The following is a 6,063-nucleotide window of genomic DNA, read 5'->3' as shown; positions in this document are numbered from 1 at the left end:
TTGTGGATTTTTCCAACTAACTTCAATGGCAAAGTGAAAATCTGCAATAAAAAAACAAAGACTTTAAATTTCTTTTCCTCAGCTTCCGCAAGAAAATCCTCAGTGGCAAGTCTTAAAGGGAATCTGTCAACTCAAAAATGCTGTCCAAACTTGAGGCAGCATGTTATAGAGCAGTGATCAGTGAGTAACAGCTATCTCTGTATATACAGGCAATTACAGACAGCTGTCAATCACTGATAGCTCCGCCCATCGAACTGTTCAGCACAGAATTAGCAGAGATATAAAGGAATAAAATACAAGTTACTGAATCTTTCCTTCTACAACTACGTATATATCAATCTGCTTGGCTCCTCCTGCTCTATAACATAGTGCCTGCAGTTTGGACAGTAAGTTCCAGCTAACAGATTCCCTTTAATCCAAATCAATATGATTCAGCGTAGATTTGTCTTGCAGGTTTTCCTTGCAGATTTCTATGGATTTGTTGTAGAAATAATCCAATGTGAATGAGTAGGAAAATTTGGAGAGCATCGATAAGCCCAGACTGACAGCTGCAGTTCACAAGGTTCTCACTAGATGGTGAGTTTTTCCAAATAATCAAAATGTTGGTTATCCGCTTTAAAAAAAAACCAAAACATTATTAAAAAGGTCTGCTAATGGGCTAAAACCTAAAAATAACACTACTCCCCTACTATCTGCTGAGGTGAACCAATGCACCATCCGGCACCAGCCTCTCTATGCATGGAGCCAGAAGGGATGATATGTACTACCGGTGACCACTGCAGCCAATCAGCAGCCACATGAGACACGTGCCATACTCCACGCTTCATAGCTGCCATCACTGAGCCGTGATGCCAGTATTATGGGCAAGTGATCGCTGGTAAACAGGCCTAAGGCCGCCTGTCCATGGGCGTAGCAATATCCCGTGGCAGATCTCCGCTGCGGGAGCAGCCGCCCTAGAGCAGGTGAGAGCTGACTGCTTTCCGCGCTGAGCCTATCTGATTCTCCGCTCGTGGACGCCGGCCCTGCGCTTTCCAAGCTTCAGACAGCGTGATTCGCTGGCAATTTACCGCCCTATCTCTGTTTTTTTTAAATTATGCACTAGCCACAAAACTTTTCTAAAACCTAGAAATCCAACATTTCAACCGTTCCGGCGCTCCTTGCCTGGCTTCTTTTAGACACTGCCCATATACCTCTCCGTACTGCTGAGGCCAGTGACTGACTGCAGTGGTCATTTGTATATGGGCAGCCAGGCAAACAAAGCTTGGCAGGGAAGACCAGGCTGCGGCACTGAAGCAGTGTGGGATTAAATGTGACAGCAGAGCTGCTTTTGTTTCTTACATCATTCCATCCAGTTAATTTTTTTCATGACTCAGACAACTCTGTTAAAGCTATGGACATCTCTAGGAGTATTTTTTACTTAAATGGGTTACGCCAACTTTCTCAACCCACTGAAAATCTCGGTCCCCCTACTGGCACCCTGGCTGCCAGCTGATTTTTGCTGTGGGAAGTCATGCCCAGCCACACATTTTCCCTGCAGTGGCGCCACTGACTCCATTGCAACTTCTCTCTACTCGCCCCTGTTCCCCTGTACCGAGTCCTGTTAGATTTGGCTCACTGTGCTTGCCAGTAGGTGGTCTCTACCAATCACTGTCAATGGATGATGTCAGAGTTGATTGACAGTGTGTTGGAGACAACCCATTTGACGGATTCAAAGTGCCAGGTGCTGAATCTAATGGGACTTGATCTGGGGAAAAAGAAAGTAGAGAGAAAAGAGAAGGAGGAGCGCTCATCTGAGCAGCGCCTGTTAGCTTGTTATCGCAGGTAGTCTATGGACTCTATAGACTTTCAATGGAACCTGTACACTGCTCCAAGTAGTGATGGAAACAGCTAGTGGGCACAGCGTTCAGATGAGGGCTTCTGCTTGTTCTTTTTAGTGATCATGGGGGTCTCGGCACCCAAATGCCCACTGATTAATACTTCTGATATGTCACTATGACAAGTGAGAAGTTTATAAAAAGTTTATTTGCCCTATAAGAATTTTGCAAATGTTGTGCCCCGTGATATGCAGCCAAGATCCAGCTATCCATTTGTTAGAACTTTTTATTTACTATAATAGAACATCATCAACCTGTGCAACATAGTCCCGTAGGAGTGAATGAGAAATTCTGAACACACTGAGGCCCAATGTCCACTTGCATGTACGGATTCAACTGCTGAACCCTGCAGCAGAATCCGTGCGTGCCGCGAACATGGAGAGGAAAAGACATTTTCTTACCTCTCCGGATCCAGCGCGGGTCTCCTCCATCGCGGCCGGATCTTCTTTCTTCAGCATGGCTGACGCGGATGACACATGCGCACTGCTCTTTTTTTTTTTTTTTGTTCAAATGTCCTGTTTTCCCGCAGATCTGTGGCCCGTCCATAGTGACAGCTGCGGGCGGTCCGCGGATCAGACAGCTTCCATTGACTTCAATGGAAGCCGTTCGTGTGGGATCTGCAGGAAAATGGAGCATGCTGCGATTTCTTCCCACGCTTGCGATCCGCACACCAGGAAAAAAATCACATCCGCATGCTTTTTACTGTCCTGCGGACACCAATGCATCCCTATGGTGGTCTTGATTTGCGGATCTTTCGCAAATCAAATCCGCCCGTGGACATTAGGCCTAATTAAGGAGCACTCAGTAGAATGATGCATCCCCTTCAGGCTAACTTTACACGGGCGAGCGCTATATGGGGCCAAGACTCCCACCCCCATATGGCGCTCCCCACCATGTGAATTCCTCAAGTATGTAAGGCGTTTTCATGTCAAAACAGCCTCGCATTACTTTGGGGAAGAAGCAATCCGCATGCTACGGCTGTCAGTAACGGCAGGAGGATTGCAGCATTTCTCCCATTGCTTTCAATGGGAGACCTCACAATGCTACCGCTGGTCCTATTGAGAACAACGGGACTGCGATGCAAGAGCACGAAGGAAGATAGAACATACCGCGATTTGTTACCTGCACAGCATTGCATCTGAGGAGGGAGCTATCCTGCGTCTAACTATCCAACACTGGGAAAAGAAGACAGCTGGCCCTAATTAACCATTGGCCGTTCCTAGCATTATACAGCGACCACTGGCTTTCATTGCTTCTGCGTATTTTTTGCTGATACGCAGCAGCGGTCTGTGTGAATGGCTGAAAATCCGTGAATAAAGATCGGGACTCAATCGCGGCAAATCTTCATTCATGCGCTTTTACGGTGCGTACGGGCGAACGTATAAATGCAAATGGTCCTGTGAAGGAGGCCTAAGGCTAATTTCACATGTGCGAGTGTGATATCAGGGCGTGAATCATAGCCTGATATTGCGCTCGCCAACATGCGATTTCCCCGATTTCAAAAGAATGGGGTTCATATTTGTGCATCTCGCACAGGCCAATGCCGTTATTTTTTTCTTTACCGGCCATATTACAGGCCGGTATTTTTGCGTACCAGCCCCGACCACCCATCTGACACCGAGGCTGGTATTCTCAGTGATTCCCAACCGGGGTGCCGCAGCTTCTCGCTGGTAATCACACTGGGGGGTCTAATACTCTCTCTTGTTGGTGTTCCAATACGCTTGTGGGTCTCCTTCGCTCCTGCAGGCTGCCGCGATGTCCTTAGGAGCCGGTGTTGGGTTAACCAATCACAGCCATTTAATGGCGTCATTGAATGGCTGTGATTGGTTAACCCAGTGCTGGCTTTCATTGGCTGACGCCAGCACTGGCTAGCCAATCAGAGCATTATCTTAGCTGTGGGCGGGGAATTCAAACCCCACTTCCAGAAAGAAATGCTCTGTCAGCACGGAAGACATTGCGGCAGTCTGCAGGAGCGACGGGGACCCGCAAGTGCATCGGAACGCCGGCGGTAGGTGAGTATTAGTGTTTCGCTTTTTAGGTGTATTGTAGTTAGGGGTTATTTTTGTGTAATTTTTTTTCCAGAATTTTGGGTGGGAAGTAGGGGGTGCGTCTTACGGTATATGGGTTGGGGGGAACTATTAATACTGAGGGGGTTGCTACTATTGCTGATGGGGGTTACTACTATTGCTGGGAGGGGGGTTAATATAATAACTGAGGGGGGTTAACATTATTGGGGGCTTAATATTACTGTGGGGGTCACTATTTCTACTGGGGCCACTGTGGGGATCGCCATTTCAATTGGGGCCACTGTGTCAAGTGATGCAGCAGCCAGCGAGGCTGCGATCACTAGAGGCCACCGGGTGTCCGGAGGTCAAATAATAAGCCACGGCCCCAAGCCACGCCCCTTTTTTTTTTTACCATGGCCGGTATTTTTTCGTGACAAAAGTGGTAACCCTAATCTCGTGCGATTTTTCTCGGCCGTGTGAAAACGGACTTAGTCTGTGACCGTCTCAGAGTACAGCTACCCCCCGATGACTTCCTCTGAGATATCTCAGTGATGTATCCGCAGATGTGTAAATGTGAGCCAACCTTTCCTTTGACGTAAATGCAGAATGTTTAATAATTGGCAGCGATATTTATTTACTCTCCTGCTGTCATTGGCCTCTCAGCTGGTAGGAGGGGGTTGATAACACTTAGACCGCTCTTTCACAGGCCGGTTTTTACAGCATTTAGCGCGGTGTTTGAAACCCCTCCAGTGATTTCAGTGGGGCTTCCCAGATGAGTGTTCGATCGCTGTCTATTTTAGTGTGTTTCAGCTCTTTTTAACGCACCTCATCACCCATTGCTATGATGGGGTGTGTTAAAAACCGCTGATGAATGCGTTAGAAAACCCTGTAAAATGTCGCGTTTAAAATGTAATGTTTTTACAGGCGCCAGTGTGAGATTGGCCTTAGGGCTTATTTACACAAACGCATTTGTGCAAATTTTCACATGCATTGCGCACAAAAATCGCACCTATTAAACTACTTAAACTTTATTGTCCATTGAAATGATGCTTGCGTGTTTTACTGCGTGCATAAATATGGCCATAACAATGGTCACGTGACCTAAGATCACTGTGTAGCACTGCAACCATGCACTGCCATTGAACTCAATGGCGTCGCAGTGAGAGTTGCAGATTGCAGCAGCCATGACATCGCATTCGCAAAACATTCATTCACCCAAGACCTGTCCCTCCATACACTCCCCCCCCCCCTCCCTCAGTTGACCGAGTGTGCATGTGATCTTAATGGGTAGAGTCAGACTCCTCTCGCAGTGGCTTATCTCCCATAAGAACAAAGGATCGGTCATGCGGAAGTCCCACATGTACAATCCTTGTTGTCCGATCGCCTCTATAGCATCTCCATAGGATTCAAGTCAGGACTGTGAATTGGCCGCTGCAAAGGGTCATTGTCTTCTAGCATCACCCAGCGTCTCTTCAGCTTGAGGGCATAGACTGCTGCCCTAAGACCTCATGTCCACGGCACGTGCGGAATCTACCCGTGCCCACAGCCATGGGCATTTTCTTACTGTCCGGATGCAGTGCGGGTGTTCCCCGTCCGGGACGGATCTTCTTTCTTCACGGCAGATGCGTGCGCAGTACATTTTTCCCCCTAACTCTCCTACTTTTCTGTGGATCAGCAGCACGTCCGCGGCGGCATACACAATGAATAGAACCCATTGATTTCTGTGTGTTCGTTCACATGCACATATTTGGCGTGCGCAGTTTAGTTGCGCAAAGAAAAAGAACATACTGTTTTTCTGCGCATTTGTATACCAGAGGCCCCCATAGAAGTGAATGGGGGGTGCGCAAATGTATGTGTAATACTGAAGGAGCTGCGTGATACACTGCGGAATTCTGCTGCAAAAAGAACACATCAGCGTGTTTGCTTGCCGCGTGCAAATGAACGTACCCTGCAGGCCATAAAGTACAGTGCAATACGCAGATACGTGCGCAAAAAAAGCCTCGCTCATTGCGCTAAGACGTGCACAACTGCACATACGTCCGGCCTTTTAGACATAAACTCTTAGACCTAAACTCGTTTATTACCAGCTTCACATAACGCGTATTCATTCTGATTATTTACTGAACGTATACATGTGACAGACGATGTGACTGACGACATGGCGATACGTCTGCGACAATCTC

This window comes from Eleutherodactylus coqui, chromosome 9 (genome assembly GCF_035609145.1).
Source record: "Eleutherodactylus coqui strain aEleCoq1 chromosome 9, aEleCoq1.hap1, whole genome shotgun sequence".
Classification (NCBI taxonomy): domain Eukaryota; kingdom Metazoa; phylum Chordata; class Amphibia; order Anura; family Eleutherodactylidae; genus Eleutherodactylus; species Eleutherodactylus coqui.
Note: the sequence above shows the minus strand (reverse complement) of the source record.